The 24095-nt window shown below is 36.6% G+C and overlaps 1 long non-coding RNA gene across 1 annotated transcript; it reads right to left on the bottom strand.

The window, feature by feature from the left end:
* Positions 1-4278: 4278 nt before the first annotated feature.
* On the bottom strand, positions 4279-23737 carry LOC140501632 (uncharacterized). Its single transcript, XR_011966277.1, has 4 exons — positions 22784-23737; positions 8405-8474; positions 7711-7798; positions 4279-4608 (listed from the first exon to the last, which is right to left on the bottom strand). It is a non-coding gene; the product is annotated as an uncharacterized lncRNA (long non-coding RNA).
* Between the last annotated feature and the right edge of the window lie 358 nt (positions 23738-24095).

Raw genomic sequence — 24095 nt, 5'->3', positions numbered from 1 at the left:
TGGGGAAACTAAAGTGAAGAAGTTTTAAGTTATTTTCCCGAGGTCATGAGGCTAGTTAGTTGTGCTATACCTCCTCTACTGATATGACTTGACTCAAACACTCGAATGGATCTGGCATCTCACACTTTAGAAGCTTTTCTCTAAAGCTCTCACCCACACTTGCCTATGTTGTGCTACGCTTGCCCATGATCCCTCAGAAGTTTGGGCCATCCAAAGTGATAAAGTCTTTCTTTGCTTTTTCTTGACAACCCAAGGATCCCAGCAGGGTAATTAGGGCTGTCCACTTTACTTCCTTAGCCCTCATGGCAAACTTTTGTTTCATAATCATAAAATTTCTTTATAATTTTTCTTCTTATTCTTTTTCAAACTTTTTCATTGGTTATATACTGCAGCCTGTTCATGCCCACCATGTACTTTTCCATTGTTTTTGGATATTAGTGTGTGATAGTTGGGGATAATTGTATCTTCTAATTCACTGCCATATAGAAACACCAGAGAAATGATGCTGTTAAAAAAATGTCCATTTGCTCTCATTAAATGCTTTTGAAATTGCCCAAAGGCAATCCAGTCCACTCTCCTCCCCTGATTCAATTGTAGACTTACTAAATCATTCTCCTTCTATACTATCTGCCCCAGATGCATGTGTGTATACATATGTGTGTATATATACACATAGATATGCATATGTACACTTATATAGTGTGTGTGTGTGTGTGTGTGTGTATATGTATATATATATATATATATATATATATATATATATATATATATATATATATATATAATAGAGAGAGAGAGAGAAACTCTACAGATAAGCTCTATCTGTCCAAATACATGCTGTAACCTTAGAAATAAGCATTATTCATTCACTTGGCCTTGTCTGTGTCCTTTAAATAATAACAGGTATATTTCAAGAGACTCTCTAATATGTTGAGGTTTGCTGTATTTAGTAGAATGTCATCCAGAAACCTCAAAGCCTCATTCTTGACTCAATTCCACTTCCCACTGTACAACAATGGTGGAGAAGAAGGTGGAGAAAATCACACAACTCTCCCAACAAGGTCCACTACAGATTTTTAATTTATTACTTATATATTTTTAACATTATTTTCTTTTAAATTTTGAATTACAAATTCTCTCCTTCCCTTCCATTCCCTCCTCCAACCACCTAGAAAGCAAGCAATATACCAATTATTCATGAAAAATCATGTAAAACATTTTCATATTAACCATATTTTCAAAAGATAAAGTGAGAAAATTAGACTTCACTTTGCACTCAGAGTTCATCAGTTCTCTCTCTAGAGGTACACAGCATGTTTTTAAACCAGGAGTCCTTTGGAATTATCTTGGATCACTGTATTGATCAAGATAGCTGATCTTGGGGTGATTATCATTATAACATTTCTGTTACCATACCCGATGATTTCCAGATTCTTCTCACTTCACTTTACATCAGTTCATACAGTTCTTGCCACATTTTTCTGAAACCACCCCCCTTGTTATGTCTTATCACATAACAGTATTCCACCACAAACATGCCAGTTTGCTCAGTAATTTCCCAATTGATGAACATCCCCTTAATTTCCAATTCTTTGCCACCACAAAAATAATGGCTTTAAATATTTTTGTACATTAAAGTCCTTTTCTATTTGTTTATCTCTTTGGGATACAGACCTAGTTGTGGTATTACTGGATCAAAGAGTACACACAGTTTTATAGCCTTTTAAGCCTAGTTCCAAATTGCTCTCCAAGATGTTTGGGTCCACTACAGACTTATGACATAAAACCTCAACTGTGCCCCCAATGATGCTGAGCAATCCTTCTTCACAGCCCTTATCAACTCATTATCCCACTCTTCATGGTGGCTTTTTCAAACTTTTTCATCTCTCTTAACTCTCCAATGGTTCCCCTTCCCCCTACCCTGTCACTCAAGAACTTTTATTTATAATTGGGGCAGGGGGGAAGATGAGGCTATGAACCAAGAGCTCCTTCTTCTCCCCTCTTTCTCATCTCATATTACTGAGATGCCTTCTGACATTATCTCGTCTTTCACCTCTGTTTCACATAAAGAGGTAGCCCTTCCTCTTTCCAAGAAAAAACCCCTCTACATGAACCAGCAACACCATTTCATCCTAGCTTTCACCAGTAGATTGCACCTTCTGTAATTCCCTTATCTCCTATCATCCTCATCTCTCCCTGTTTACTGGCTCCTTCCCCACTGCATGAAAAAATACCAATGTCCTCCACCTTCCTAAAACCCTACCTTGATCTTTATCACTAGCCATCATCCTATATTTTTTCTGCTGTCTGTGGTCAGACTTCTTGAGGAGGCTTTCTACAATAAATGCTTTCATTTAATCTCTTCTAATTGTTTTCCTAACCACCTACAGTCTGGCTTCAACCTCATTTCACTAAAATTGCTCTTCCCAAAGTTATTCTTTAAATTGTCAAATCCAATGACATTTTTTTCAATCCTCATTCTTCTTGACTTTTCTGCAGCCTGAGACACTGTAGATCACCCTCTTCTTAATAATCTTGTTTCTTTAGTTTTTCAGGACACTGTTCTCTCCTGGTTCTTCTCCTACCTATCTGACCATTCCTCTCCGATCTCCTTTGTTTGATCCTCTTCTAGATCACCCCCACTTACTCTGGGGTGATCACACCCACTTCTCTTTCTATACTATTGTATCTGGTGATCTTATCAACTCCGATGGATTTATTCATCATCTCTATGTTGATGGATCTCATATCCACCTACCCAGTCCTAATCTCTCTTTTACCTCCTTTTACTCATCTCCAACTCCATTTCAAACATCTTGAAAGTTATTCCAGTAGAGATCTTGAACTCAAACCTGTCTGAAACTGAACTCCTTTCCTCAAAAACTTTACCTCCTTCTAACCTTCCCTATGATCCTCCTAATCTTTAAAGCTCGTGACCATGATTCCTCACTGTTTCTCACTTCCTAATACCCAAAGTATTGCCAGGGCCAGTCAATTTTACCTCTGCAGCATCCCTTGGATATGCACTCTTCTTTCTTCTAATACTGTCACTACCCTGGTGTAAAAGCTCATCACCTCCCATCAGGACTGCAGGTTTTTGCTGTTGCAGTAGCCTACTGAGTCTGCTTGCCAAAAATCTCTTCCCACCCTAATCCCTCCACCATTCAATCGCCAAAGTGATTTTCTTAAAGCTTAGGTCTGATGATTTAACCCTGGATACTCAATAAACTTTAACAACTCCCCTATCACTTCCAGGATCAAATACAAAATCCTTTGTTTGGCATTCAAAGCCTCAGAGTATAATGTAATTGGAAAATATTTAACAAAATAAATAAGAATACAATACTATATAATGTTAATTTGTGGTTTTCTAAATCAATAGGGGTACAGACAATAATTTCTATTCTATTTTGACATCACTGTTGTACATAGCTAATGTGTACATATTTGTTTGCTTATTGTCTCTTCCATTAGATTATGTTTTTTACCTTTCTTTGTATCCCTAGAACTTAACAGAGTACCCAGCACATAACAGGTTTTTAATAAATTCTCTTAAGAAGTATGGATGACTGCAATAGGATCATCTAAAGGTCCTCTCTGTTAACAGAAAATTCCTCTTCAACTTGTATTCTTAACTGGACATTCTCCAAAAAAAAGTGGAGAATACCTTTAATGAATATGTGTTTCTCTGTATAAACAAGAGTAAAGGGATAAAACATAGATATGGCACTACTTTAAAATTTACTTTAAAAGCTCCATGGTTCTTCTGGTAAACACACTTCCTTCGCTGATGCAGACCACAACTCCTGCCTGTAGTATTAGTTGCTGGGTACAGAAGCATTCATCATCTCAAGAACCAACCTCATTGTAATGAGCTTTTCCAAGAGTAGCTCCTCTGATCCTCAGACAATAGATACACAGTTCCTCCCCAGGATTGTACTTAAAGACATTCCAGTGTGTGTGATGACTGACTTTGAGAGACTTATCTCTTTCTGAGCAATGCAGTGATCTAAGACAATTCCAAAGGACTCTTGACGAAAAATGACATCTATATCCAGAGAAAGAACTATGGAGTCTGAATGCAGATGGAGGTGTACTATTTTCCCTTTTTTTGTTGTGTTTTTTTTTCTTTTTCATGGTTTTAACCTTTTATTCTGATTCTTCTTTTACAACATGAATAATATGATCATACATGTATAGCCTATATCAGATTATGTTCCATTTTGGAGACGGGGGTGTTGGGGGGGGATTTAGAACTCAAAAACTTATAAAAGCAAATGTTGAAAACTAAAATTTAATTATTTAAATTTAAGAAGACTTTCCAATTCAGTAGAAAGGACTAGGGTTTTTCCTCTACTGCTATAACTTTTAAGAATTCAGGGTGACAAACATCATGATGAGGTATCAAAGAAAGACTTTAACAGAGGCCCTCTTAGTGTTCCTTGTAAAAAGTGCAAGCAGCAAAGTCTCCTTTCTTTTTAATCCACACAAAGAAGAGATGGTAACTTGGTCCAGTTTCCCAATGAAATATAGGAGATGGATGGATAATCAAGAAGAGGGGAGGGTGTAGAGTAGGAGCATACTGAAAACCATCATGTAGTTCTGAGGCTAGACATCAAAACAGTGGGAAAAACAAAAGACAAATGTTAATTACTCAGGTACCATATGATAGCATAGACTTAAAGACAGACGCTTACTTGAGCACCACAAGAAAGAAAAGTCCCTATGATCTCATTCACTTCACCCAACTCCTTCCCCTACCCCCAAGTCTAACTAGTGAGCTATGGCGTTTTGGGTTTGTGTCCAAAAAAGTATTAGGAATATATGTGTTTTAATTTAAAAAAAAAAAACAACATCATCGTGGAATTTATCCCTGGAATCAAGTTCAAAAACTGGTCCCCCAAGAAAGAAATTCAACATCATCTCTAGAAGAGATGAACTGTAGAGACTAGATACTAAGCTGACTAGCTGAAAGCAGATGGATGATGAACATTCATCTATTTCGAGGAGAGATGTTCTACTAGCTGCAAAAACCTTAGAAGTGCTTACAAGAGAGTTCATCACTATATGCAAATGACAAAGACAAATATCCTTACTTAAAAAGGTTGTCCAGAGCTTGCCTTGTATATTTTTTTAACCTGATGTTAAAGCATTGAAACAAGGTTTTACATTAAGATGATAACATTTTTGCAAAAAAAAAAATCACAGCAACTGTCAAAGCCCAAAACAAGCAGACTTTGATTTATAAACTAGGATTCTTCTCTCTAAAATCCAACAGCCCCTTGAATGCAGACAAACTGACATTTCCATGAGTGTGTGTTTATAATAGCACTAAACAAGTTATTGGGAACAATGATCAGGTTTCATGACAAACCTCTTTGGGGTTAGTCATCATAATGGCACATGAGTCTTATTGCAAGAATTTGAAGTTTTCCTTTAGTGTTCTCTGAATGTGTATCTACTTTCTTCCAAAACATCAAGCTAAATCATGTCAGCCATCTTCTGAGTTATTGAAGAGGTAAAAAATAAACATTTCACTTCAGAAATGCATTCTGACTTTTGGCCAATTAAATAACTCAAAATAAGGCTGGAATCCTAAATTTGGTCTTGGAAGGAAGGTGGAGTACTTACTGGAAAGGAAATCAACTCAAATTTGACCTAAACTGGGCATTTTCTCAAGTTTAACAGGGTGTAAATGAAAGAGCTACTTTCAAAGCAAGGGAAGACTTGTTACAACTTTCGGGGACACTGAGATAGTGTTGTTTTTTATTTTAATTGAGCAAAAATCAAACCCTACATTATAGGGCAGTCAATAGCTGGGAAAATTTCTTAAGAAAGGACAAGTGCTTGATATCGGTCTAAAATTACACAGTCTCCCATTGATTCTACCATGTCAAGGGCTAGCCCTTGGAATAGTCTTAAATGAGAATCAGAAAATCTTAGTTTTGGAAAGCACCTGAGAGATATCTGAGTTCAATGACACCATCTGACAGATGAACAGAGAACAGATTGAAGGCAGAAACCTTTTTCATAAATGTGTATATGTGGATAGATGGATATGTAGGTGCGTGCACATATATACACATACATACACACATATATACATATTCAAGCACACATACATGTACACGTACACACATATGTACTTGTACACATATAATTGTGATGGCAAGGAAAATAGAATCTTTTGCTATTTTTGTTTTAACATAATCATGTACCTCTGATTGAATCTTGCCTTTATTAACCAAAACTCTTTACTGGGAGTAAAGTACAGAAACAAGAGTTTCTTTAACTAGAAACAGTATATGTATTTGTATTATTAATGTGATTTAAAGATCTCCCCCATCCATTAATGGACCTGGGAAGATTTGTGGGAAGGCCCACAGCTTTTGTTAATGAGGCACTAGTTTTCAAAGGTTGAGATGCCCTCTAGCTCTAAAAAAAGGCATAAATACTCTGAGGGTGAGGTTTTATTTTGGGGCTTACTGACTAGAAGTGTTTGTTTGGCCAGATGAGGACTCTAGGAAACCACTAAGGGAGCCCCTTGGCTTTGAAAACCCAGATGTTAGCGCTTCCCTCTCTGATAACTATGGTCAGACAGTTGAACCTGTCTGTTGAATTGTGATGATCAGGCAGAGGAAACCATGTCTGTTGATCTTTGATTTCTCTGCATTTTCTTTGAAGTTCAGGGCGCTGACTCCCCTGAACTAGGTGAATGATATATGTTCTTGTTTAAAGGAATGATACATATGCTTCATTAAAGTGATTGTTAACCCCTCAAGAGTTGCCTTTCCTTTTAGAAAAACAGATCAAAAAATCTGTGATAGTAGCCTCCCCCCCATGTATGTTGGGGTGCTTACTGATAGAATAATTTATACATATATTAATATATAAATAGAAAAAGAATAAGAAAGAAAATATCTACAATACCCTGCATGTAGTAGGTACTTAGTAAATGCTTATTGCATAGTATTAGGCTGGATTACCCAAAGTCACACAGTGAATTAATAATAATAATAGCTATCACGTATATAATACCTACTATGTGTCAAGCACTGTGCTAAGCACTTCTTAAAGATCATTTCATTTGATCCTCACAACCAGCCTGGTAGGTGTTATTGTTCATCTCTTTTTATAGAGGAGAAAATTAATGCAAACAGAGGTTAAGTGACTTGCCCAAGGTTACAAAACTAGTATATGAGGTCAGAGGTGAATTCAGATCTTCCTGATTTCAGGCTCACCTGAATACACAACCTCCTTGCCTCTATGAGTGATAAAATCTAGACAAAATAACAGGTCCATACCATTCTGTCTGGGTAGCCTATATCAAAAGGAGAGACACCCTGAGATGGGCCATAAAACATCCTATAACAGCTACCTCAGAGACTCCTAAGAAGTAGCTGGAACTGAGAAGCACATTCTAGTACTCCTATACTTCTAATCCAGATCTCCCCAAATAACCACACTTCAAGGTGGATTACTTGACAAGATAAAGTTGCATGGCTAAAAGTCAGACTTCAATAAATCTCATATTTATACTTCCATCCCCCTCCATTTCTGGGAAAATTGCCAAACTATAATTTTGTTATGTTCCTGAAAACACTATGCATTTTAATGGTGTCCTTGCTACAAATTACAATAAGCAAGCTGGCTATCCTGGGGTTTACCCTGATTGAAACCATGTCCCCAAGGATCTGACCTGAAGCCTACCATTTCCCATGTGTCTTCCACAAAGTTACTCTTCATTCTAATTTTCCTTTCCTGACAGAAAAGAGGTGAAATACTCTGGAGGATTCTTCTGTGATGCAGAGGGAAAAAGAAAAGAAGTGGAAGTGAAACTTGGTCCCCCTTTTTTGCCCACAACATTAATATATGTTTATAAATATATGCTAATAGTCTGGTCTCTGGGGCAGTACCATACTTAAAGACCAAGTCTCCTGGGTTTCAACAAACCTTAAATGTCTCACTTAATTCAGTTAATTATCAGTTTTTCTTTTAAAAAACAATTGTAGGAATGGTTGAGTGAGATAAATGAAGAAATAGTCTCATCAACATTATCATCATAGCTAGTATGTATATAGCACTTCAAGGTTTGCGAAGTACTTTAAACGTTAAGTCACTTGATTCATAATAGGTTAAAATAGAGAATAGGTTAAAATAGAAAATTCAAGTAATCATAAATAAACCACCATAAGAAATGATAGTTTATGACAACATAGGTGGTGGGTATTATAATGAACAGTACTGTGAATACTGCTAAGGGCAGGCATTCAATTCAATTCAATTCAATTGAGTTCAATTCAACAAGCATTTATCAGATGCTTACTAGGAGCCAGGCTCTGTCCTAGGATCCTGGAGACATAAAGACAAAAAACAAAATAGTCTTGATCCTCAAGGTACTTACATTATATTGACATGGTGGATTTCAGCATTTTAATGTCTGCTATGGTCACTTTCAATTCATCAATACAACGCTGGTGTAAGAAGGAATACAGTCAATGTTATTCAGATACGAGGATGCATTGTAACATGTAGCTTCTCCAAGGTCGTACAATCCTTTGGACTTCTTGCAAATACTCTATCTCCTTAAAAAGGTATTTCTATTCAGAATATGTCATTGTAAGGGGGAAATATGTCATAGTAAAAAGAAGAGACAGACAGACAAAAGTATGAGAGTGACACAGAAAGCTAGACAGAGCAAAAATCATAGACTTTAGAACTAGAAAGAATCTTAAAGTTCACCTAGTCCAGGAGTTCTTGTGATGTGGACCCCTTTGGCAATCTGGTGAACCCCATAGAATCCCTTCACAGCATAAAGCTTCTAAAAGCATAACATAAAATATATAGGATTATAAAGGTAACCATATATTTGCAGTCTGATGTACAATCTTTTTTTTCTATTCTACTATGCTATGGAAATGCTTGTTTTATTTCTTAAGTTCAAAATAAAATTATTTTAAACATAGTTACCAAAATATGTACTTTTAAATAAATTCATAGAACTCGGGTTATGAATCCTTGAACTAATCTAACTCCTACCCCCCCTTCCAAAGATGAAGAAACTACAATCTAGAAAGACTAAGTATTTTGTCTAAGGTCCAACCAATATTCAGAAAGACTCAAATAGCAAGTGGCCAAAGAAAGATTTGAGCCCAGATCCTTTGACTGCAAATCCAGTGAATCCACTGCTTTTATTTTTCTCCCTTTCCAGGAGCAAATATAACCCAATGCATGCATACCGTTCATAAGGAAATCCAAAAATTAAAAAATATTTCATCTCTAGAAAAGGATCACAGATCAAGCTTTGAAAGGGACCTCTAGAGTCAAGCCTCAACCCCTCATTTTAGTGATGAGGAAATTGAAAACAGTTAAGATCTGGTGACTTATCCACAGTCACATAGGCAGTAAGCATGAGAAATAGCATTTGGACCCAGTTCTTCCAGCTCCAGAGCCAGTGACTTTTCCCAATGTAGCAAGGGTAGGTGTGAAATCTGAGAAACTCTTTAGTTTAATGCAAGAAGCTCTAGATTTAAAGTAAGGAGATCAAGGTTCAAGTTCTGGCTGTTATTTATTAGTTATATGGTCTGCGGCAAGTCATTTTACCCCCATAAGTCTATTTCCTCATTTATAATACGCTGATACTTACATTCCATTGCTTAAAAAGTTGTTGAAAGGATCAAATGAAATCCCATATGAATATCAGCAAGGAGGTGATTCTGTATTCTCTTAGTGGTGGACAAAACGTTTATCATCTGAAGACCAGCCTACACAAATTCAGAGCTCATCACTAGAGTGATGGCAGAATGAGATTTTTAAAGAATTCATGGGAATTATTCCTAAGGTATAAAAGATTTTGATCTACATCAGTGAAATGGGTAAAGTGTCCATAGTAACAAAACTATAAATACTTTGAAGGTTTTTCCCACTTGTCTGGAATTTCAGTGTAGAAAACTCATTATGGTTAATCAATATGTTGAAATCATTTAAGACTCCGTGAAAGAAATATCAACAGAGACAACCTTGCTCAATGACCTTCTGATCAGAAATATCAGGCAAGGCATAAAACAGGAAGATTTATCCTTATCAAAGGGGTTCCCTGCTATGATAGAAGAGATCTAGCAAGGACTTCAAGTTGAAGGATTTCCTGTGGATGGTTAAGATGTGCTGATTGAATCTAACTTTGGAACATCATAAAGCCCACAAGAACAGATTGGTGACTGTTCAAAAAAGTTTGATCTGGCCATCCCCATAAGAAAAACAAAGTGGATAATGAATGTAGATTTTACTTGGAGGAATAAGCTATAGAGTATATTGGATACACAGTGCAAAGGACAATGATGGATTCATACTTGAAGAAGAAGAAGGGAGCAGGCTATATTAATTTAAGGAAGTGGCAAAGCACTTTTAATGACACTAAGCTTTCTCTAGAAACAAAGGCCCATCTTTTTTAAATGATTATTATATCAGTGTTACTGTATGATAATGAGACATGAAACTCAATAGCCTTCTAAGAACTGAAAGTTAATATTACCCAGAAGGCAACAGAAGGTACATGGTGGTTATATCAGGCTGTAACATATCATCGATAATGTACTTCAAATAAAAGGCATAAAAGACGTCATCAGAAAAATGTATACTTGAAAGAAAAGATGAACTAGTCATTTGGCAAATATGAGGGATGACAGGGAAAGTGTGTTTGTGCTTTGTTGCTGAAGAAGACCATGACATGACTTGCACTTGACTTTGTTTTGAGTGAGAGAGGGCTGTGCGGGTCACCAGCCTCACATCTCCTCCAGAGTCATCTGAATCCAGTGATCAGAGATTCATCAGGATGACTGGAGATGACCCAGGATGAGGCAATTGAGGTTAAGTGACTTGCCCAAGGTCACACAGCTAGTGAGTGTCAAGTGTTTGAGGTCAGATTTGAACTCAGGTCCTCCTGACTCCTGCACTGGTACTCTATCCATTGCACCACCTAGCTGCCCCTGAGGGATGACAAGTGGATAGCTGGAATGCTCTTTTGCTATCCTTGGAATGTCAAGAGAAAAATGAACAAGGCCTCCAGCACATAAAATGGATCCCTTGTGATGAAAACCACAGAAGGGTATGGACGAGAAGATCTGGATGGATTGAAATCTGCATCACAATCACGTCAGGAAGATTGTGGTTACTCAAATGCTTGCATATTGGATTAATTATTATCATTGTAATTACTTGGCCTCGTTTGCTAAATAAATTCAACTAATGGGGATGACTGTAGCATAACATTTGATAGAACAGAGTAATAGAACATGAGATGAAATTTATTTAATAAGTGTCTGCTATGTTCAAGGTTCTAAAGATTTAAAAAAATGAAAAAGTAGAACCTTCCTTGATCTCAACAAGTTTACATTCTTCTGGCAGAATGATACAAAACATTCCCAGGTAAGTACAATCAAAACACAACGTAATGGGGGCTAAGACAAGATCTAGTCAAAATCTATATGATTTAACACATTTTCAGCTGTCACCATCCAAATAAGCAATTATTTGTCTTCCCTACTCTTTGAAATCCAAATTATCCCTTTCAAAATTATTAATAGCTTTTCAACTATCCTCATCAAGCCTTCAATCAGATTTTAATTGAGTTAGTCACAGCAGTCCCTAGATGAAGAATTTTTCTAAGGGTTAGAGCAACGCAGCCTGAGCTAACCACAGGCTGGCCTGTCTGGGGTGGGATAAAATCAAACTGAGGATCAGAGGCCCCTCAGCCCCAAAGACTCACACTTCTGCTATATTTAACACTCACTACAAATAGATTTTGAAATATATATGTGTTTATGATTTAACCTTCAAGGAACTTATCATTTAGCTAAAAATCCAGACAGAATATTAGACAAAACCTATACCACAGAATTGGTCATATCCTTGATCTTGCCATCACCCACCAATGTTCATGAATTCTGAAATTTCATTTGATCATAATCTGCAGTCATTCCACCTCACTCTCTGCCTTGCCTCTCCTAATCCTGTTGTTTTTCTCTCCTTACTACAACCACCAATGCCGCCATCCTTTCACAGGTCATTATCCCTTCACTGCTTAAGCTCTCCTTTTTCCCCATAGGAACCCCTTGATGAGCCATCTCTATTCTATACTGTCCTCTCTCAAGTCCCTTACTCCTTATGTTCTGGAAGATCTTGTCCTGCCAAACTTCAGCTCTGGATTACTTCCATCACTGCTGCCTTTATTTCTCCTCCAGAGTTGCTAAATAAACTGGAGAAAAAACACAAAATCATACTAACTGGGTCTACTACAAATGCATGCTGCATGATCTTAACTGGGCCCTCATTCTGTCAAAGATATAGTTTTGCAACTCCCTATGTATGTATGTATATAGATACATATATACATACACATTCTTTCTTTTGTAACACTGAGACTACCCTGGTGCAAGCTCTCTTCACCTCATACCTGGATTACTGCAATAGCCTTTTGGATGGAATCCTTGCCTCAAGTCTCTTCCCATTCCAGTCCTTCCTCCTCTCAGCTATCAAATTGATATTCCTGAACAAGAGAATGTAATAGCCTGATTCAATAAACTCCAATGACTTCTTTTTACCTCCAGAATAAAAGATAATAGTCCTTTATTTGGTTTTTAAAGTCCTTCATAACCTTACTCCCTTTTATCTTTCCCATCTAGGCACACATTGTTCCCCTCAATTTACTCTACAAACAAGTGACATTGAGTCAATTCAACAAATATTTATTAAGTACCTACTATGTGCCAGACATTGTATTAAGCACTGAGAATACAAATCCAAGCAAAACAAAATAATTCAGGCTTCTTGCCTTCCCTCAAGAAGCTTATGCTCTCATAGGAGAAGATTGCATAATAAATGAGCTGAAAATGGAGGGGAGGGGTTTACAGAGGAAAAGATAAGTACAGGGGTGAAGTCTACCTTGTACCTCAATAACTGAAGCTCCAATAATTAACAATGATCAATTGAAAAGCATTTGTTAAGTACCTACTGTATGTGAGGCACTAAGCTAAATGTTGAAGATACACACACATATACAAGCAAGAAAATCAGTCCTTCATTGTATATAATTCAGTTGATAAATATTGGTAGAAATTGTTGAATTTCATCAAATTAGAAGATTTTGACCTGTCTAGGGAGCACAAGTGGTTTGTTCCTTGCCATTATACCAGGTGAAGAGTGGATTGGCTTGGCTCAAAGTCAACTTCTTTTAGCAAGCCATTTCTGTAACATTGAATAAACATGGAAATAAGATTGAAAAAAAAAAGAAAAGAAAATCAGTCCTTAACTCAGAAAAATTTACTTTCTAGTGGAAGAGAGTAACACATAAAGAGGAGAAAGAAGGAAAGGGGGATGTTGCAAGGTTCATGGTTTAGAAGTGGTCAGAGGTGATACAGAAGAATGGTTCTGGGACAGATAAGGTTAGCTCATCTATCAGATCCCAGGGTCTCAGGATGGGGGAGCAGAAGAGGGATGAAATCCAAGATACAGTGAGAGGGGGATGAAGAGGGGGACTCAAATGTAGGTATGTGGTATCCCAGATTTTCACACCTGATTATATATTTTAATATAAAATATTACTTTGCCTATCTTCTTTTACCTATGTTGGTTTTTTCTGTTTCTTTTTCTTTTCTAAACAACTGCTCTGAATCATTTAATTTATTGAAAGAGGTTGATGCAGTGACTCTTCTTTACATGGAATTATGGTTTTGATTAGGTCTTTTTTTTTGTTCTGTACTGGAAACATTAATAAAAATGTTTTACATTATTTTCAGTCAGTATAGTTTATGTATTTGTGCTATGTGTAATTCGAAAACCTTTCATATTTGTTCTGTCTTACTTTGGGGAAAAGAAAAGCTTTTTTTTGGTTCTTTTCAGCACAGAATTAAGACTTTTGTAAAGCTCTGGTGCTACTAAGAAAAGACAATTGATAAAAGTCAAATAAGATCCAATTGTAAGACACATGCCTGTTTTCCCCTGATCACAAGAACTCCATTCTTAGTTGCAATGGCCATTAAGTGCTTGAACATGCCATCAATTCATTACGCACTCTATCACAGCAGAGGAGATAGAGATAGTGTTGTCTGCCATGTACATGATGCATGGGGGTCTCTTTGAGGGGGCCCTAGGTGATGTTTCAGAAGCACTTTCCTATAGAATTAGATTAAATCCTACATCTAAACATTCCTGACCAAGTAATTTCTAGATACATGGAATCTTCCTGGCTACTGCCCTAATCACTGCTGTCCACCTAGACTGAAGACACAGGTGGTACTATCTGCCACCTGTGATCTGCTTAGCTTAAATGGCCCATTTGAAACATTGGCTTGGGTTCACTATAAAGCTTGCCCAGGTTGTTGTGGTAACAGCCTCCTCTTAACAGATGAAGGAGGGAAGAGACTCCACTTCCTGTTACTCCCTTACATTTGATTCCCCACCCTCCTCTGAAGACAACCTCCACTCCAAAGCACCCATATAACCCCCATCTTGTTCCTTTTCAATGGATCATTTATTTTCCAGTGTCATTCATCAGTCATAAGTCCCATCCGCCAAAATCATAGTGATAAGTAGGGCTAAAATTTGTCTCTTTTCATTAGATTATCTTGCTTATTTTGCTTATTATTTATTGCATAAGCATTGTGCACTTGTTTATGAACATTAAGGACCATGGATTTAATTCCTTACTTTTTTCTTGTGTTATCTAATTTGATAGATAAATTTAGGCAATTTTATTCCATCTCCTTCCTTTTCAGCTAAAAGTCCTTTTGATTAGTCAGTAAGTCAACAAGCACTTATTAAACTCCTACTGTGGTTCCAAACACTGTGCTAAACATAAGTACAGACAAATTCAGTTTAACCGGCATTTGTTAGGTGCATTCCAACTCTGGTCAGGAGCCCATCATATCAATACTTTAAGCTCTGATCCTGAAATTAAAATTCCATTTTTGCATGCTAGGTTTTAACCGACTCTTCACTTCCCAAATTTGCCCTTCTTTTTAATGAACAATAATGATGAATATATATCCTCAGTGTATGTGTGTGTGTGTGTGTGTGTGTGTGTGTGTGTGTGTGTGTGTGTGTATAATATAGGTCTTCAGTTTCTTATCCAAGACAACTTAAGCTCCTTAACAATTCTATATCCCTTCTGATAGAAGTATTAATTTGCACAGCTATCATCAAAAGTGTTTGTGTTCTGTTGGTATGGTGAAGAACTCAGGGTGGCACCATGGTAAAGGGTGGCAGTTTGGTTGATGGAAAAGATCAAATCTGAAGTCAGGGCATCTGGAATCAGTCCTCAAATGGGCTACCACCTGGATGATCATCAATGCGTCACTTAACTTCTCCAGGATCCTTTCCACATCTGTCAGATGAGGGAATTGAAATACATGCATTACCTTTGAAATTCTTTCCAACTCTAAATCTACATTCCTATGACCTCCACATGAATTAATAGATATTAAAGCTGGGCTTTTTGAAAGATGTATATATAGATACATAAAGATATAGATTTATAGAGATGATCTAGATAGAAATCAATATACAGGTGATAGAAATAGAGATGAGAGAAAGAGACAGATTGCTGAAGATGGAGATTAAGATGGAGGGAGAGCTAGAGACAGATACAGATATAGATATAGCTAGGGATATGGATATAGATATTGATATGGAAATGGAGGTGAAAGTAGAGATATAGAGAAATACAGATGCAAATATAGATATCAACATAGATATATATGGCTATAGATGATATTAATATATGTTATACATATGTATCCATAATTTTATCTTTGCAAAGAAGAGATATGCAGTTCCATAAATATATGCATGCACACATATACACACATATATATATAAATGTGTGTGTGTATATATATATATATATATATATATATATATATATATATATATATATATATATATATATATATATATATATATATATATATATATATATATATATATACCACCATTTTGCTTTCTTTTCATATTTAGTCCCTGGGAATCTTGAAGAACATAAGTATTACACTCACTTGCTAGATCCAGGAAGCACAAGAATTTCAGTTTCCCATGATTGTGGCTCTCTGAACAAAGGCTGGATAGCCACTTGTCAAAAATAAAGAGGATTCTAGTTCTTTCTGAGTTGAACTAGGAAACTTCTGAGTTCTCTTCCAACTGAGGGATTCTGGGATTCTGTGGTATCATACATATTATATTTGCAGCTGATTTCTTGATACAAATTGTGCATTTAATTCTCCCAATGGGACTTTTCCTGGACAGTAGGGCAAAGTAATTCAACACAGGACAATCGTATACATACTGATGCCTAAGAATCCTAGCTTTTGTTTTTTATTTTTACAGTGTTATAAGACAACAAAACTTGCTTACTTATTCAATAATATATCATCCTATTTTCTTTATAGCTGCTCATGCTTCAGGTCATAAAATGATTGGTTCTGCCTGTGTAAAATAATAACCCTGAAATGTCCTCATTATTTAGTTTATGTATCCATGAACGTGGATCCTTGGACCGAGGAACTTATATTTGTGCCAATAGCATCTTAGTCTCATCTTCACTTCTGCAATGAGAATACCGCTTTTTGGTAATGTTCCCTTCATTCCTCCTTCAAAAAAATTCGTACTTCCCATCTCTTTCACAGGAATACATTCTCAAAATTTCCTAAGGGTTTATAAAATAAAGTTCTCATGGGCAGGGACTGATCCTTACTGTACAGTGCCCTAGCACAGTGGTCTATCTGGATGTTATTTGTTGATGAGTTAGTGGAAATCTGATTATTCTTTTCATAACTGAAATTATATTCAGAGAAAACAATAAGTCCCCACTCTAGAAGCTGTGTTGAGGCACCCTTATGAGAAAAAGATGTGGAACTTGAAGTTCTATCGAGGAGGTGATTAACTTAGAGAAAAGAGAAATGCCTGAAGTGAAACACTTGGAGAAGAAACTTCCAAGGAGACAGTAAATGAGCTGATCTAAGAAACAAGGGGACTGACCCTTTTGCCAGAAAAATCTATTTTATGCTGCTATGAGGAAAACACTAAAGGAGCTTACAAAGCTGAAAGTTGATTTCCCCTAAAGTACAGATTATAAAATCAAAGCCAAAATCCTTTCAGCAAGATTATTAAGTGTTACTCATGGCATTCTCTGGAAAGATGTAGTGTTGTGAGGAGCCCAGGAACACGACTACAAGATAATCTCTGTTGTCTCCAAATGCATTTGAGTGGCAGCCAATGAAAGGGGTTCTGCCTAACCTTAGCCCAAAGGATGAAGACTGGACAAAGTGGGAATAGCTGCACGATGAGAGGCAAATCATTTCATGCCAATATGATGGTGAACTAAATAACAAACTGGAAGTCAAGATTTCACTGAGAAAAGAGCTCTCTTCTCTAAGTTGAATGCAATTGATAAGAAGATTCAGGGGGATGTTTGGTAACGTGTACTAGACTGTAAGCCAGGAAACCTAGACTTGGTCTTGGGCCATGGCTAGTATTCTGATCATGACCCCATTCCACTGGACTTTATTTTCTTTATGTATAAAGTGAAAAGATTGTACTACAAGATTCCTAAAGTCACTTTAAATTTAAACCATCTATGAAGTTATTGTTCCATGAGTTTTGATCTTAAAATATAGTTTTTGAGGTCAATGGTTAGGAAAATGGGGGAAGGAGGAAAGAAAAGAGATATTTTCTCCCTTCTACATCATTATACCTAGTGGGAGAATTTGGATTAGGGGCTGGATTTGTGATTTCATTGGCAAAGGGTATTTCTAGAAAGAGGAACATTACCTACTAATACAGATCAGACTTTTCTCTCCAACCTTAAAGCCTTGCCTAGAGCACCAAGAAATGACAGACAGTAAGTATTAATTAAAGTGCATTAGAAGTCAATGAAGAGAGTGCTATATTTGGAATCAGACAATCTGGTTGAATTCAATTGACTATGCCATTAGGTAGCTACAGAAAGTTACAACCTCTTTGTAACTTAATCTCTTCATCTATAAAATATGGGAGTCACTACATAACACCTGAGGCAGCCAAATGGTTCAGTAGATAGAGCACTGGACCTGGAGTGAAGAAGGCCTGAGTTCAAATCTGGCTTCAGAATCTTACTAGCTGTGTTACCCTGGGTGTCACTTAACATTTGTTTGCCTTAATCTACCAGAAAAGATGGCAAACCACTCAAGTATCTTTGCCAAGAAAAAAGCCCCATGAACAATATTGGTGTGCTCTACAGGGTCACAAAGATTTGAATATGACTAACAACTGAACAAGATAACACCTAAGGTTCTTTACCATCCTAAATCTATAATCCTATGATTTATTCAACAGAGTCATAAGCAGATTTCAGCCAAGAACCTCTGACTATTTTTTGATGCAGTCTTAGAATGAGATGTGAAAGCATAGTATATTATAATGAACATTGTACTAGGAGCCAGGATCTCTGGGTTCTAGTCTTGGCTCTGCTGCAGCTCTTTATGTGACCTTTGGCAATTCATTCAATTTCTGTGGGTCCCACTTTCCTCATCTGTAAAACGAGAAGATTGGACTTTATGGTCTTTAAGTTTCCTTTGAGCTCTAAAATGCTATGATTTTTCAGCAAAGTCTTGAGTTTCAAAGTTGGATGACTTTCTGACTCTCTATTCACCTGAGAAAGAGAATATTTACTGACTCTCCAACAAGTGAGTGATATTTCTAGGGAAGAAAACAAATTGAGTTACTCCTATGGGAGCAAGAATATTCCTTACCTTCTATAAGAAATTCAGAAGTCTTAAAGATAAATGGACAGAAATTATCCGCACAGAAATTATGAAAGATGGTGTGCTCTGGATCTAAAGCCAGGAGGTCAGGGTTAGAGTACAGGTCCTACCACTGAGATTCATTTTCCTTGGTGATAAATTGGACACCATGGTATTCACACTATCTGCTTCGCAGGCTTGTCATAAGGACAAAATGAAATATGGAGTACAAAGGTCTTTGTAAACTGTAAGGTATTATACCAATCAACTCATTTGTTGTTGCTCAGTCATTTTCAGTTATGTCCGATGACCTCATTTGGGATTTTCTTGGCAAAAATACTAGAATGGTTTGTCATTTCCTTCTCCAGTTAGTTTACAGAATAAGAAAGTGAGGCAAACAGGGTTAAGTGACCTGACAAGGGTCACACAGCTAGTAAGTGTCTGAGGCCAGAACTGATCTCAGTAAGATGAATCTTCCTGACTTTACACCTGGCACTGTAATCCACTATGCCACTTCACTGCCTGCATAAAATATTATACCAATCAATCAATTAACATTTATTAAATATCTGGTATGTGACAAATCCTGGGCTAGATGCTGGGATATAAATCAAAAGAATGAAATAAATGCCTACTCTCAAGTAGCTTATATTCTAACAAGAAATACATATACATATATGTACATGCAAAATAAAAACAAAGAAATCAAATAACAAATAAATGCAAGGTAGCTAGATACAAGATGATTAAAGAAGGAGGGCATTCATTGATCCCTCCTTGAATTAAGGGGATAGAGCATTGGACTTGAACTTCAGTTTAAAGAAAGAAAGATTCTAAAAGCACTACGCTTGAGCTATTTGGGGGAAGCTTTGTGGGACATTTTTTCTAACCAAATAGTTTTTTAAAATAACTTACTGGAGAAAAAAAGTCAATGATTAAGCCATTTTGTTAAGGCAGAGGAATGAAGGAGGTATGCAGTTATACAGGTTCTGAGAACAGTTCTCAGAGCTTAAGACAGAGAAGAAATGAGGCATGGTGAATGAGGTGTCATTCTTGAAGCCAGGATGACCTACATTCAAGTTCATTTTCTGAAACATACTAGCTTGGTGATAAAGGGCGAGTCATTTAGCCTCTCCATGTCCCAAGTAACTTTCTAAGGTTAAAAGTTGCAGATGGATTATTAAGCTGAATAAGTGCAGTGGAGGGAATTTCTACAGTAGAAGTTTCCAATATTAATTAAATGACAGTTCAAGACAAAATAATGCCAGGTAGCATTAAAAACAAAGTTAAATATTTCCAGGTCTGTAGTTTTTATTTCATTTCTTTAAATAACATGGAAAGTGGATTTAAATAATTTAGGAACAGATGATATACAATTTAGATGAAATAATTTTTTTTCTTAAGACCTTGATACTCTAAACAATAATGACCACTAGGACAATTTGCTTCCAGGGCAGAGACCCAATCAGATGTAAAGAATGAGAATAAACATGTAATGATCATGTCTTTGTTACATGAATATGACAGCATATGAGATCCTTAGGGTATTTTAAAGTAATCCATATGTCAGAAGTAAGACTACTTTACTAGACACATTTAATATTTCATTATACTTGTTACTGTCATCCTTGAACATCACACATCATGTCTTTAGTTTTCTTAGTACTTCTCTGTAACCCTAACTCTTTAGGAGTAATGAATCCCTTAGTGGAATTAAACTTATTTATTCAAGAGTGATCTTAAATAGTTCTTTATGATTGCTCTAATTGAAGCTAAAATAGAAAACCATCTAATTGTTGTCCTGACCTTACTTCAATGAAGCTCTGAAACATGAAGAATGAGTACAGAAGGAGGTTCATGTTTTTAGTAAATAGATGTATAAGAAGGCTCTAAATCAACTCCCTGGACTGATGGTATATAACTCCACCACTTCAGGAAAGGAAATTAAACCCAGCATAGGAGTCAAGAAACCTGGATTCAAGTCTGATCTCTGACACTGACTGTGAGATCATGGGCAAGCAAAAACTCCATGTTAAAGCAGGGCAGAGATGCCAATCTACAACAATGAAGTCAGTTTCCACATGATGAAGAAATTACAGTCTTAGAGAATGCACTATGCTAGACCCTGGGATACAAACAAAAACTTAAACCATCCATGCCTTTGAGGGACTTATATTGCATTGGGGAAATAAAGCATACACATATAATATATAGTGTAAATCAAGTGGACTGTATCCTCTGAAATGCCTGTTCTATAAGCAACCTAAATTACCCAACCCTCACTCATGACTCCAAAAAGTTTAGCATGCACCACAGCTACACCTTGGTAGAACTGTCTCAGAAGATATGCTAAACCAGTTGAAGGTAACCAATGGGTCTCAAACCCATTGGTGAGTTAGGGGGTATTTACCCCAAGCATGAGAAGATCTCACTCTGGTAGAATGGACCAATGAGAACAATTTGCTTCAAAGGCCATGAAGGTGGATGAAGTCAGTGTTGTGGAGCACTTAGAGCTTGATCAGACACCAAAGATACCAAAAGACATCTCAAGCCTTCATCAGTTGTCTTGACTTTTGTCTTGTCACTGGACTTTGATGCCTCAGGGAAAGAGTGTAGCTGATGACTTTGTGCAACTCTGCTTTACTTAAATCCAATTCATGTGCCAGTCAAGACATCACTCCATGATGTCGCTGGTCCTCTTCAAGAATGGACAAACAACAATGATATATATGTACAAACATACATACATATACAGATATATATGTATACCTACACATATACATATATAATTAATACAAGGTAATTTGAGGAGGGCGAGGACATTAATAACTGAAGAGATGAGGGAAAGCTTCTTGGAGAAGGTGACAACTGAGGGAAATTTGAAGGAAGATAAGGATTCTGAGGCTGGAAGAAAGAGGAAGTACCATTCTAGGATGATGGATAGCTTGTGTAAATACATGAAAATGGGAGATGGTATGCCAATTTTAAAGATGTTTAGCAATTCACTTTGGTTTGAACAGATAGTATATGAAGGGGAATAATGTGAACTAAGACTGAAGGAATAGCTTGGAACGTAATAAAAATAATAACACCTCACAGGGTTTTTGAGACTATCAAACAAAGGATCATGTGAACGCATTTAAAAAATCTTAAGAATCTTATATAAATGCTAGCTAATATCTTAACTCTTCTCTAATAATAATAATAGCTAGCACTTACATTTTATTTTAAGATTTAAAAAGTATTTTACGGATATCATCTCATTTAAGGATTCGGAACTTTAAATGTCTAGTGACTGTTATGCTGAATCCTAAAATCCATAGGGAGTCACTGAAGGTTTTTGAACAAGAGAGTGACAGAGATTCTGTCCTTTATTAAGATTATCCTTAGGGAGTGGGAAGAGAGATAGATTAGAAAGGAAAGACACTTGATTCAGTGTACGGGAAAACAAATGCAAAAATGAGATAATCCTTACATTCAAAGGAATTTACATTGTTACATAGGAAATGACAACATGTATGGTGGAGTGGGTATGTTAGTCTGAGAAGTCACCGAGCCTGAGTAGAACCATAGGAGAATCAACTTACATTTTCTTCTAGAAGCAAAAGAATGCTAGGCAAAACCTACTTAGGACATGAATGAATAATAGCTGACTTGTATGCGGTACTTGGAGATTTTATACATACATACATACATATATATATATATATATATATATATATATATATATATATATATATATATATATATATATATATATATATATATATATAAACATTATGTTCCCTTTGACATAACCCGGACCCTCATCTGGTAGTAGTAGCATTATGAGAGCGAGCTAGAGGCAGCCACTTAGAGCTAAGTCACTATATAAGCCACTAGGTGTCACTCCAAGTTTCAGGTGCCCCAGCTCATTTATACAACACATTGAGTGATTGGTTCCCAGGTTCTTGTATGAGGCAATTAGCATTCTATCAACTAAATGTATTTAGACTTGAATTCAATATACTTACTTTTCCTGGAATTTTGTCTGGTAGGTTGGTTGTTTATTTTTTTTTCATCCAAGGGTATGGTTTAATCCCATCATAATTCATAACTATCTTGGCTCATGCCCCCATTCTCATAAGACTTCAATCTCTTTCCCAACTTCTCATGAACTGAAAGTATTATTCATTTAAATGTAGTTTAAATGGATTCTTTAATACATGGAAAATGAAATGAACAATGTCAGTTTTAAAACTCCCGGATGGAAAATAACTTGCCTCTCCTAGTGAGGTCTGAAATTTCAACTCCCTCCCTTCCCCAACTCATTCTTCAATAGTGTTTCTCAGGCACACCCAGAGACTGAACATATTATTAGGGGATTGTCCCTCAAGCATTTGGTCTAAACTGTAAAGGATGCAGGGTAGTCTCTATCTCAGCTCCCAACATTCACCTCCCACTTCCTAGCTGTAACTGTAATAACTGCCTCTCTCTGTCTTCATGGCCCCATAGGTGTCTGTTTAGCTGCTGGCTAGATGAAGTCACTACTGCATACTTCCCAGACTGGGAGGAGGGGTACAGAGAGGGGATGAGGAAAAAGGGTCTATGGTTAAGTGTTGTTGCTTTTATTGCCCATGGCCGGAGTATGTCTGTGATTGTCTTTTCTAGAACCCTTTAAGTGACCCCAATATCTCTATGAAGTATGGTGACAATGTTTATTTTTAAGCATCCCACTGCAGATGAAAATGGAAACAATCTTACACAATTACCTGAATGTTAAATGCCCTGGGAAATTTGTTTCCATATTTCCTGCTTTTCCCTGGCACTAAGAATTACCAGGAAAATGAAAAAGAAAAAGAAGTGCCATATTTGGGGTAGCGCCAGTAGGGGAGAAGGCACATACTTAACTCATTTTGCCCTCCTTACAGAAACCCTGTGAAGGAATTCCCACAGGTATTAATATTCTTAATTTTCCTTAATTTTTCAGGTAACACAAAGAAAAACTCTTAATTAGTGAATAAACAGAAGCTGTGAAGAGAAGGGAATAGATGAGAGAGATAATGTGCAGATATAATAAACAAGGCATTGAAAATGATTTCATATGGGAGATTCAGGAAGTTTGAATCTTTTCTTCAACTATTTCCTAGCTGGGAGACCCTGGGCAAGTCCCTTAACCTCTCTTAACCTTAGTTTTCTCATATGTAAAATGGGGGTAATATGGCACCTACTTCACAGGGGTGTTATATGAATCAAATGAGATGATTCTGTAAAGTACTCTGTCAACCTTAAGATAAAATACAAATATTAGCCATTATTATTATTATAAGGGAAGAGTTAAGCGTA

The sequence above is a fragment of the Notamacropus eugenii genome, chromosome 4 (genome assembly GCF_028372415.1).
Source record: "Notamacropus eugenii isolate mMacEug1 chromosome 4, mMacEug1.pri_v2, whole genome shotgun sequence".
In the NCBI taxonomy this organism is placed as follows: domain Eukaryota; kingdom Metazoa; phylum Chordata; class Mammalia; order Diprotodontia; family Macropodidae; genus Notamacropus; species Notamacropus eugenii.
The sequence above is the reverse complement of the archived record's forward strand: the minus strand, read 5'-3'. Positions and strand labels throughout refer to the sequence as shown.